We start from the raw sequence: 13997 nt of genomic DNA on the forward strand, positions 1-13997 counted from the left end.
AGATCTGAATCACATATATAACTCTCATATTGTATATCATTGATATATGTTGTTGTCTGCGAGTGGTTTTTAAAATATAACCATTACAAAAACATCTATCCTTCCTCGATTACTCGTAACTCTAATTCCTGACAATTGAAGGATTAATATTATATAATCTCATATGTGCATACAGATCAATCGTTATGAGAGTTCAAAAAAGATCCTTGAATTAACTAGCCGTTGCTTCAAACTTAGCACTCACTAAGTATTTATTGATAATTCAACTTTAAGTATTGTTCAATTCAAACATATATATTTTAACATAGAACATATATACAACTGCGTGGCCGACACTAACTCTCAACATGCTGCGCCAATTTAGGACCACCTAGGAGTCATATAATATGACATCACCTGTCCTCACTCGGCTAATGTATACCTGCGTATACACCATCATTACTGGTGGTCTTGATTGTTTTCACTGCACTAAACATTATTTACTCCACGAAAGTGACGATTTAGTCTTGTGGTGTATTAATGTACTTTTCACCTATTTCTGGGTGAAGTGGCTAACTATAAGCTCATTTGTCCTCTCAATGTAGATCTTATCTTGATTCTCAGTGATCTTGTCTTGGATTATGGGGGTGTGTTTTTCATAGTCGCTTTTATAAATAAAGTTATCGATTATTGAGTTGTACTCTTTCAGAGTCAGTGTGCGCTGTAAATTGACTATCTTCTATATATATTATAGAAACAGACATAATTCATGAACTAAAGATTCATATACCTATCTCAACAAGGTTCCAGCTATCCTCTCTGCTTTGTTTTGAAGCATAATTTAAGTTGTGTGAAATTCTTCCAATTATTAATTGCATACTTTAGAATTATGAATTATGCGACGAGAGACAATAGCTTCTATTCGAGAGGTCTAAATCTCCGCCACATGTATTCCCACTAGAACCACAGACATCTAATTAATACTGAATACAAAATGTGTATAATGTATCGAGTATGTAAATGTTCATTGGAATCTTAAATTATTTAAGTGAACTAGAATTAATACTAAATATGAGTGACGGAACGTTAGACTACAGTATGTAATCTTGACTCAGTATGTAAAAAACTACAATCGTCTCTGTTTCAAATACTCTATCCAAATATATACTAGTGTAAATATATGGAGCTCCTGTCTATCACACATTCATCACTGACGAGAGAATATCACGAGAATTTAGTATGATGAGAGATGTTTAACGGACCAAAGACAGCGAGATTCACCTCAGAGCGCTGCTATGAGAGCATCTCCACACTGAGGCTCAATGGTCATGCATCGCAATTCTACTTTGACGCTGTCGTTACAGACTTGTGCTTCCTCGACTCGTCAAAAAGTGTAGGTGATGTAAGCATGCGTTGGTATCATGTGGCTCGAGTCATCAGATAGATCTGTCTCTTTGTCTGGTTTTTTTTTTATTTTCAATGGATTTAACACTCGAACATACCTGTTCTATCTGGTCTGCTCGGATTGTCGAGTGGCGTGTCTTCCAGAGCAAAACGATTCTCATACATTGTGGTTTTGGCAGTCGACACGAGAATCACCTTCATACTTGGAAGTCCTAGTTGCTCGGTTGTACTGTCGAATGTATCTTAAACAGTGACATATTTGAAAAAGAAGTTATCGTCTTTTATATTAGTTTTTGAGGCAATCCTATATTACATAACCGACTCAAATACCCATCTGTTCAGGCTCAATTTCTGCCAATGGTTCAGTTAGGGAAATGCATAAGTTTATGAAAAGATGGCTATTGAACGTCCATAGAACTAGCACTGATACATGATTTTTACATATATATGACTAACAGCGTGTTACTTTAACTACTATATGAATTACTTTAGGGTTACATGTTCTTGAATTTGTTTGTACTGACTCCCCAAAGGTTTTTTTATTATTGTTATTTGCTCTCTACATATCTGATTGCATAAGTGCACACCAAACTAAATACGCATGAAGTAAAAGTTACAAAAATCATATTAGAAACGGTCTCGCTAATGGTAGAAATGTGTCACATGATTGTCAGTTTTGATGTAATAATTTGTCGCTACCCTATCTATTCGATACCCCCATCAAATATTATACATAATATCTGCTCTAGCTTGTTCAGCTCATTAACGACTCTGAGCCGAAAAGTATCATCTGATTTAATATACATGTACCTAAATTGTTTTACAATTTATACTCTTATATAAGAATTTACCTCAGCAGTAATTCTTTAAAATATCAGTCTCTCTTAATTTCATCAAAAAAGTCAACAAAACCTTAGTGTCACTTTGCTTTACAACATTTTCCTAGCCGAGCGTTCTTGAAATCAAAGAAACTTTTGATAAAGAAAACGCACGTCTTATTGAGAAAATGCGCATATACAAATTTCTGATTCTATTGAGTAGTTTTCATCTATCCCTATTTGTTAAGTTCACATGTTAAACCTCAATAGTTTTCTGAACGAAAATATAACTTACTTTTGAACTGATCTAGATATATTCGTTGTCGTCTTTTAGTGCAGTACCTCAACTGATGGCATAAGGAACTTCATATTTTTTACGCTGGTTTATACATTTTTTTCAATTATATAAGACTATTAGTCGGTCGTTATTTGTATGACTGCGACATAAGGTTTATCATCTTAAATAAATTGTTTCTAACACATTGCTTAATTCAATATGCAAATGATCTTGGTCACTGACAAGATAAAGTCAAATTTGAATTTTCATACGACTGACAAATGAAGATGACTTTATTTGTTATCATTTTTTAATTATTTATAACTTTCATGATATTGCTGGTACTCTTCTAGCATGTTACCATATCTTGATTAACATATATACATATTCGTTATTACACTTAGGAATTCTATTGAGAATAAACATAGCTAATATACTCGATAATAGTTCCACATTAATGTAGTAGAAACCACATCAATAAGCACATCCTGATATAAAATGATTCGACAGATTCACGTATATATTTATTTCTTGAAAATAACTGATACATATCAGTTTGAATATACGATTAATTGTTTTGTATACCGAAAAGTGCGTGACTTCACTTTCTTCATACAGAGCAGTAAATATTATAATAGACCTTCTATGTACCACTCAGGCAATAATTTTTATCTAATAGTTCGTGTTGATTCAAGAGTACTTAAATTAGAAATAAGCTCGAGACAGTCCTGGTAACATAGCAAAAACAAACGGAATTTTACTCCTTTATTGTGGACTACGATCCACCAGTGGCACTAGACCGACCCCGAGTAATCGTATATTACTCGTAAATCCGGGTGTTTTAGTAAGTTGCAAATATATATGTATATAGAGACCCTAATTCTGAGCGATAATTAAACCTCTACGCTTCTCTAGCTCTTCTCTTAATCATTTCTGTGAAAAAGATAATATCAAATTATCTAGCGATAGAGTGTAACATGTGACGTTGGCTCTTTATCATATAAAGTTATGTATAATCCACACATATCAACTATAACAAACATATTGATGTGTAAACTTAGAATCATTAAGAAACTCCAAACAGAATTACAAGAAAGCGTAAAAACTTAATCACACTACTATAGGAGTGCTCAAATTTATTAGGCTCTGGTTAACTTAAAGGTATTACCCAGTGTAAACTAGACTCGCTATCCATTAGAGTGCGTCAAAATAAAATTAACGACCATTCCATAAAGAGAACTGAGACGTGCATCTGATAGTTCTATACCGGCGAATCAAAGTCTCCACATATATATATTGAAACAAACTATATATAGAATATGTAACTGCTGGATGGTAACGCGTATAGCAATAACGTATTCTAGAGTAAAATCTCCACTTAAAATGTGTTTAAGAATTATATGCGTGCCATACATGTGTATCTTACTATTTTATTATTACATCAATCAAGAGCAGCAAACAACTTTTACACTACAAGTAATATAGAGTATCAAATGTCCAATTCTACATTGAGCTTAGTTCACATACTTTTGGCGAGAATTACATATTATTTGATTAAACCAAAATTAGAACCTTAATTTTTATACTACCAAAATATATTTGTACATGGGATCAAATATTTAAAATAAAAAAACCTTTTTTAGCATTATTTAGAATCAACTGTTAATCATTATCAACTATGAAATCGAATATAGAATATTTAAAGAATACTACAATGAATATTGTTTCCTCATTTTCTTATTTGATCGAGAATTTTGCTGATATTCTATTAATCTTACATGGATTCACACACTTTTGATATATATATAGAGTGACAATAAGGTGCCAGTATCGTATACTATCTAAAGATGTTATTATTGAATTGTATCATTAATGACAATAGCAGTTAACACCCACTCTTATAAAACCACATTGTCGACAGATACACAGAGCTATATAAATATATATTAGTACCTTTTCTGATTCTTGTTTTCGCTCTCAGTCATTTGCGAAAGTCAATGTGTACATATATCATGACAAAAATGACTAACAACACTTCTTATCATAGTTTAGGATTAATGTCCGGTTTCCTCTATCACACTAATTTGGTTCTTATTGTTGACACGCTTTCCTAAATTCACACAACTCTCCAGAGGGACATAAGATGCATCTCACTATTGTACATAGACGATTTTCTTATTGATATTCAAGTCAAAGACACCGCAAAGATAGGAATGAGCGAGAGTATTACCATACACAATGTATTAGAGAGTAATATTTGCGACTCGATTAGTCATACGAACTATCTAAATGTAATAGCTGAGTAAAGGTTGTTCAATCATCGATATCCGCTTCTCGAATTTCGTAACTGTTTACCTAGAATATAACAATATCGCCTAGCTTCAAAGTACTTACACTTTTTACTCCTTCTCTATTTCGTAGCTTTCTCTAGGGTATCTTCCCTTCACGGAGGTACGGAAGAGCATCTTTTCTAGAGTACTTACCTTCGTTCCTCAGAGGAAGTGCTGGTAAGTGCACCTGCTGTATGCTTATCGTCCACGACACGCTGCCCACTCCTGCCTCTGTGTCAATGTGTGGCAGTTGCTTCCGCCATTTCCTGAATCCTCGAGTCCTCAGCACACCATCTCAGTTAAATCGTTGCTCGCTCATTCTTTGAGAAGATCATATCAACTATAATGCAATACCTTTTTGGTACAAATGTTTATCTACCATGTCGTTGAAGTAGGATTAGGTAGGCTGTAAGTACACACCACCCAAAACACCAAAAAAAATGAAGCCACTCAGGGTTAATTCTCGACGTCCGGGTTGCGCCTATCACAAACACATATCACAGTCAATGAGATGTGGATCACTATATTAGCACGGTGGTCCAGTGTGCCCTCAAAAGTCCTCATGTGATCCTCTGGACAAGCTCGCCATTTACATTCATTAACACAGGTGAGAGGGAATTCTTATATATTAGCCATTTATGCATCTCAATATATCATCCTCTCACATTAGATACTGAGTGTGATCAATGGCCTTAGTCCTCTTTGACAGACTCGTAATAATAAGTGTACAATTAATAAAGGCAAGGTCGACCCCTATAATTTAAATCCTCACCAGGATAAATCACCCTTTATAAATAATGTTAGGTTTATGTTGTCTGAGCTATGGATGATTACACCTTCTGCTCAACCGTCCATGTAATATTTATCTACTGTGAGCACATATGAAAATTTAATGATACTTGTCTTTAGTACAGAAAGAATACGATTAACTGAGTGATCACATCCCTTGATACACTTTGACTACAATCGTAAGACACAGCCTAAGGATCTCACCCTCGAGGACTTAATATCATGCAAAAGTTAAAGGTGTTTATGTTTACACTTGCTCAATTATCTCAGTTCCACTTCCTGTTTCATGTTCACTATATCAATATGTATGTGCCTGATTAGTATATCTTGGTTCCTCTCCTAGAATTTATATAAGATATCTTCAATCGCCGAGGACCGAATGTTTGTGCACATCTCAAACCCTATGTGGTTTAATTACAATTTACTCTAATATACCCATTTATAATGAATATTACGTTAAAGGGCGTTAAGAAATAGATGTACAACGGTAAAATGAATTATATAAAGAGACTCTAAGGGTGTACTTTTAGACTCAATGTATCTACCATCGCTTCAATTGGGATATGGTGATGGAAGAATTAAACATACCAAAAATAGTGCTCATATCAAAATAATTCTACAAATATAATTACAATCTTAATATAAAATCATGGTGTTCAAAATACAGAGCCACACTGAAGCAAAATTAATCGAATACTTAATTCTTAGATAAGAATATATTGCCATAGCTAACTAGTAATATGCTCTCTGTGTTTTCGGTTATGCGGGATTATGATGTGTCTATATACTACCTCGTGCATCAGGTCCGCAAGCGCGATTTCGATTAGGAGGTTTGACCTATTATAAGGCCAATATGGAAAATTAATATCAAATCCGTTCCAACTCTTTTGGTAGTATATGATAAGTGTCTAAACAAAATTGATATCTGATTAGTGCTCACTTAATCTTATATTGATTCACGACAAATATCTATAAATTAAAACCCTGGGGATATCATGAAATAGTCTCTTCAATATCGACTATAAAGACATTCACTAATCAAGGATATTCAATAATCCGCGAAATGACGTATGCGTTTCAAGTGATGTGTGTCTACCTATAGTTTTTACACAATTATAGTGGAGAGAGGAAATTACCATTAATACGATTCAGATTGCAGAAAGTACTGAGAGAAATGTATAATTCTTGACAGTGAACAATGTCCTAATCATGACATAGCAATTACCATTCTAGTTGAGGAACCAGAAACTGAATATATACAATATAGCGTGCAGTTGTGCATACATATTATCTTGTGTTCAATAACTTCTAATAATCCATGAGTGAGAGTTCTCTAGTGATATACACGGAAGAACCACATTTAGCAAAATGATTTGTGTATAACACTTATTTATTGCCAATAATGATACAAATCTTGATACTAATTATCAATTATACCAATCCCAATATCCATTAAAGCGCGATTCATAATGCATTTGTAGTTTAAACCAGAAGTACCCCTTTTAAAATAAAAATCCAGTTAAGTGCCCTATATGAATAAGATAAAAGAAAATTAGTGATATATAGCGTTATGTAGACACTGCTTTGATTACTTATTCAATTATATTTCACCTGGTGAATAGAGAAAATATTTCAGACAATATAATTATAATACATTAAGTTTACGGTATGGCTGATGAAATAACTCCAAATAATGTACCAGATTCAAAATGAGAATACATAAAGCAAGTGAATATTTGACAATTATTTAATTTTTACAACAATACTAAAACTAATGCAGTTAACTTTCAAATGAATAAGAGATGTACTGTTTAACAGAACTTGTCTTTTAATGGTGAATTACTGAACGTAATTTTCCAAACAGAGAATAATGGTTGTTCTACAGAAGTGTGATTCATAACAGATACTTCTGTCATAATGCTTTTACTGTTTACACAGATACAAAATGTTGTCACGGTAACGCACACTTTTCATAATTCTATATAAGATACCAGAGATTCAAATGGTTAATACTTGCAGCCACAACAACTAATAGAGCACATAAAATGGTACGTCTGATGCATGTCATTTCTTTAAGTTATTTAAGTTTAAAAGGGATGTCAACAATTGATATATTTTAGTATAAGGTATGTTTTATAGGTTCTGATTTGGTAATTTGTCTTATTATACTAAATGATGATATTTGATAAATATAATGGTAATATCATAAATAAATGATTATAGAGAATCATTGTAGAATTGCAATATACCAGGTAAAAGAATAATTAAGATAATTGCCTTCTTGATTCCTTTGCAATTCCATAAAATTCGTAACGCAACTCCTTCGTGTAATATAATGTCATATTGCATCTGCTATAACTTAATGAAATTTGATGGATGCTTAGAGATAATATGGAACGTAATATTTTGTAATATTATTTTGAATGACATTACCACAGAATATCAGTTATCAATTTTGTTCATGTATTACAATTCAGATCATTTCTTTACAGGCTGTTCAATGTTCGAAGTATAAACAAGGATTTGCGTCCTTGTTTAAGGTGTAAAGATGCTTGTAGATACACGCACAAATTACTGTATCTCAATTACAAGATAGAAATAAAACAACATTATTATGATCTTTTAACTATTATATAGACCGACCTTATGTAATTAATTAATTGCATGTTAAGAACATAATAAAACTGTTTTCTTTGATTTGTAGTAATAATATACAATACATTTTCTAAGTAACACGTGCATTGCAATCACCAAATGCATTAAGGTACACGAAAGAAAAAAACAGGAAAGAAATGATGTAATTACCAATAACAATGTTTCTGTATTAGCAATTAATTGAGACAACACAATAATTTCGGAACATTTTGATGAAAATTACCTCATACAAAGTGATGCTATTTCTTGTTAATTAAAGCTCAGCTTCCCGGTAGTAATATCAATATGATATGAGAGGCGATACCAGATTAATTGTTTTGATTAATCGACATTAAGCATGGAACGCTATTACCATTAAATATTTAAGTTAAAGAGAACTCGTAAAATGCACTATGCACAAGAGCTTTTAAAATTTGACACATTTAATCTTAACTAAAGCAAACACGTTGTTTATATTTATATCCTGTTTTCAGTTTCCTTAAAGAAAAATGTTTTGAAATTGTCCTCGTTTGTTTATTAAAGCTAAAAAGAAAACGAAGGTCATTTTTGCGAGAACAGACAAAGTAAAAGTTGGTGAAGATCAGTGCAGGATACAATTATGCATATATGAACCATGAACATTAAAACACTATGCTTATTTACAATTTATTTCCTTAAAAACATGTATGTATGGCTACTTGCTTCAGGCATTACCAAATATGCAAGCATGCAGTTTTGCATTCTAATGATGGCAGCAAGGAAGCATCCCTAAACATCTCTATCCCTCGAGTAAACAAGTTACTCTTCGGATTATAAACATATATATTATACTATCATAAAAACCTTAAATTCAGAAGAAGAAATTCAGTTATAAAAAATCTGCAGTTTGTGATTTCATTTCTTCAAAGGAATCTTTCCTTCGTAATTTATATGAAATTCAAATGATTGTGAATGTTATTGACGCTGAAAAGAAATATAGAATCAATGTCGTAAAAGACGCGTACGATTATTCATGCCAATGTTTCATGTATAACAAACAATTTAATTCTTCTAAAATAAAGCTTGAACTTGAGCCGCAAAGTCCTTTTGATATCACATATTGTTACTAGATTATTAAGCTAATTTGTGAAAATATTCTCTCAATATACAAGACTGCAGAGCAAACGGCACAGCTTTGTTACAAAGATTCTGAAATACAAGCGCTCATTGAAGGATCATTCTCAACCCAAAAAGTGTTCGATTTGGGCCAGTGAAGATCGTTTAAAGTAATTGATATTTGCAAACAATCCTGGTAACTATAGCATCATGCGTGGAGCTGTTTCATCTGAGTAAAGTAATTGCGTAAAAATAGGAGAAATCAGGCTGTATGACTGTACATTGAACACCACCAAATTTGTCTTGTGGAATAAAACGAACGGTCAAAATATTGCCTAACATCGCTTTGCTGACGTTGTGTTGTCTGAAATACATGCCTTGCATTCAACCGGAAATGACTTTTGTGAACTTATTCTTTTCACATTTTGACTTTGTTAGTGTCGAACAATGTTTATCAATTGGTATAAAATTCCTACAGATTTGTCTACAAGTTTTATAAAAAATATATATCTATCATATTTAATGTGAAAAGAATTTGATTAAAACCAGTTCGTTTTTATAGTCTATGAAGACAGAAGAGTGGATATCTGAAAATACCGACAATAATTGACCAAGTAAATTATATGAACAGCCTAGATCAACAACAGGAATACAATCTGCTACATTGATCGTTTATATTTAATATTTCTTTATGTGACTTTTATAAAAGTGCTAGACATTATGATCAAGTCAGATGATTTTCTTGCAAATGCTCATATTTTTCTAAAGATTTATTTCTTCATTCTTTGTTTACTTTTAAACATAATAATACGTGTCACTAAATATCAACGATCAGAGCGAAAACACTGAAGTACATTAGAAATTATTTCTTACGAAGCATTACTGAATTTTACTCTCTTACTATAGAGTGATAATTGGTCGTCTGCTAAAGTGTGATTTATGCCCAGATTTCCATCAAAATGCTTTTACAAACACAGATGTTGTCACGATAACGCGCAATTTTCCAATTTATATCAAAATTACCAGACGTTTAAATGTTCATGTTTTCAGATTTGCAGACAAAACCGACGTGAAACAGTACGAAAATACTTTCAAAGGACATTTTAAAGTGCGATGGTCGTGGAAAGACCGGTATGGCAGTGACATCATAATCAATTATCAATGCTCTAAATAAAAAGGTGAAGTAATACTTACCCAATATAATGCAGCATTCTTACAAGATTTGCGATTGTGTCACTACAAAAGGACGAAAATTGCAGGTAGAAATATTCCAGTAAACACCGGTTGCGGAAAACATGCATATGCATCATGCACTCCTTCCGATGCCGTCAATAAACATAGGCATATTTTTCTCGTTATTTTCTTTTATGCTCTCATTTTATACCATGCCAAAAAAAGAAAATAACATATCATAAACAAGCTTCAAATGAATCATTACCTATTTGATTTGGGTATGACTAGACACCGGAAAGGTCATGTCAAGTCCTTTCCGTGGAAAGGGGCCCTTTCCGATATCTAGTCATACCGATTTGATTTAATATAATGTACATTGTATTATATAAATCTTACTTTATTCATTATCAACATAATGACCACGTCCTAAGAACAAAATTCATGAAAAGCGCCAGAATGATGTCATTTTGTATATTGAGATTCCGGGATTATCTAGCGCTGGTGTTAACACTATAAAAAGTTCATTCTTTTGCAAATTAACATTGTTGAATACTTTATAAAAGAATCTACTTGAGAAATAAAAAATGACGATAATCTAAATGTATTTTTTTCTTTTTATATCTTGTGTTCATTACTTAAGGCGTAATAGGTTGCATACTTTCGCCAGTGAAAATATGCTCCGTTCGAAAAGTAATATATGATATGTTGGTAGACTTAGAAAGCAGTTATTTTTTTATTTAGTCTCGCACGATCTGGAAGTATGCATGTAAAGTATATAAAGTTATATCAGATGAAATATTCTTATAAAAATTTATATTTATTATAAAATTATTTTTAAAACGTAATGGTCGTTTCCTGAAAGATTTCTTTTGCATATAATACCTAGCTTATTATATAGCTTATTATATAGCTTTAACAATAAAGATTTAGTTGCAACAGAAAATATGACATGTCTAAGGTTTTTTAAGAAGTTGTCAAAGTATCGAAACTATATTCAATTATTACCATTATACATTTAACTGAATATTGAGCTAGCTTATAACTGTGCGATAATATAAGAGTAACATTATTCTATACTTATAAATGAAACATTGAGAATATCATTTATGAAATAAAATGCCTATTTTCACCTCCCGAATTTTTTCACAGGTGTCTTGCCGGACTTCCTTTGTCTTCCAAATGGTTAGGTTAAAAAGAAAAAAGTGTATAATAAACAGAATAGTTTTTTAATCTTGTCTTCTGATTGTATAAAAATTATCATATTTCTCTCCTCATAAAATTTATTTTTTCACACCAATCGAGATAAGAACATAAACACGTTAAGATCAGAGTAAAAACCAGAAAAAAAAACATCACTGAATTCAGTTGAGTATTTGCTTAAACAACACATTTCCAGAAATCTTTTTTGTTTATTTCTAGATTTTCATTCCTAGAAATTAACGTGGTTTCATCTAGATCTCTGATACAGAATTCATATAAAAGTTAATCATCATTATATTGATTGAGCTTGAAACATTAACAAAGTTGATGATAAACCAGGGTTATGTATTGTATAGCAATGAGGTATCCCCTGTGAGGAAATGCCATTAATTATTGCATATTATTAAAATATATAACTGAATATTTTCGTAAACAAATAACTTGGGATTTATTTAAAAAGTTAATGTTATACGCATTCAATTTACATGGCATTTACATTATATTATGCGTTTTAACTGTGCCAATGAACGCTTCATTTGTTGACTGTATGATACATTTATTAATGATGTAATATATACATGAATATATACTTTTCGTTTTGTTTTATGGCGCACCAACACTAATTAGATTTAGAATATAATAACATAGCTTAGTTTAACGTTTAATCTGTTACACATTCGACAATGAAACAAAAAGAGGAAGAAGAAATAGAAAGCAAGACACTTTACCACCATGGAAAAGTTGAAATTATCAAGGTCGCAAATTAAATAATGTACAGGCAATTTGATGACACTATTTATGACTGGCAGTAGTTTTCGCACCTCCTAGTAACGGATCTAGAAGTAAGTATTCAGATTAAGTTGAAGTATAGAATTCAGATGTGCTCAAAAGGTAACATATTTAACGTAATGAAAATACGAGTTCATCAGAATCTGAACTAAACTAAACTCATACAACACAGCATGTTTTACATCATAAAACAGTTACATCTTACATATAATATAATATTATATGTTATAATATGTTATTATGCCCCTTTACAGCTTATGAAACACAAGTACATGCTTCCATATGTGTCAATCTTAATTATCTGTGATTTTTAAAGAAAAGTAAGAACCTTCAAAACATATTACGAAATCAATCCATCAATCTCTTCGTTAGCTGTTCCAGACAAAAACTCCCAAGGCGCTACATTTTACAGTCTTCATCTTAAAGTTTTTACATAATTGAAGTATAAAATAATATACTTAGTGGTTTTCAATGATAATTTAATAAGGAATGTAGCACAAGTTATAAAATAAAGCTTAAAATTCCAGAATTATGTTATAAACATGTATATATGTTGTTGTTGTTCTGTTAACTTTTAGCAATTTTAAATATTGAGTATTTATTTATATGTCATAGAATGATGTTATTGTATGGATTTACTTTTACATTATGTACAATAAAATATAAAAATACGTTTATTACATATTTATTATTTTTTTCAGGTTTTACAATATCAAAAATAGATAACATTAGTATCGATTTGTAGGAATGATAAAGAGACATATATGCAATTGTATCATATTTTAGGATGCTATATTTTAGGATGCATCTATCAGCATTCAGCTGGATTACAAGCATCCACTTAAAATCTAATAAAATTAATGAAGATGTTTAAATTGCTCCCTGAAAACCTTTTGTATGTAATGCTAGTAAATGAAATGAACGACAGTACACCAATGCTTATAGAAATAATGTATACTCGGAAACTTTGAATGTCTCTACCATTTCTCAGATTGAAATTTACTTAGAAAACCTGAATATTAGATATTGAAATTGTTTAAACAAGCATTGTATAGAAAGTGACGAGATTGTTTGTTTGTTTAATAGGTTGGTCGTGGACCAACACAGTTCAGGTCAATGGGGTCAAAACAGGAAAGATGATTTTGGCTAACCTCGGGTGTTTCAAACAACAGTGGATCAAAACCACCTCGCCTGCTAGAGCTAAGAGATGCATATACTCTAGTTATTCTCTAAAAGGTGATGTGATTAAACATATCTTTATTTTTAACGAAACAGAATATTGACCAATAAAGAATTTATTCTTTATACTGATAAATAATTTATTCTTTATCTATAATCAAAATTGATTGAAAGCACTTTTACCGCTAACGCACTTGTTTTGATAAAAAAAACAGCAAAAAGAAAATCTGCTTTTACTTGCAGTTTTTAATACATGTACATGAGAAATGTTAGCTCAGCTCTTGTTTAATATTGACAGTAATTACGTGTGAAATTCTCAGTCTATCGAAG

This window comes from Ruditapes philippinarum, unplaced genomic scaffold, assembly GCF_026571515.1.
Source record: "Ruditapes philippinarum isolate M1 unplaced genomic scaffold, ASM2657151v2 ctg1461_1_1_1_1, whole genome shotgun sequence".
Taxonomy (NCBI): domain Eukaryota; kingdom Metazoa; phylum Mollusca; class Bivalvia; order Venerida; family Veneridae; genus Ruditapes; species Ruditapes philippinarum.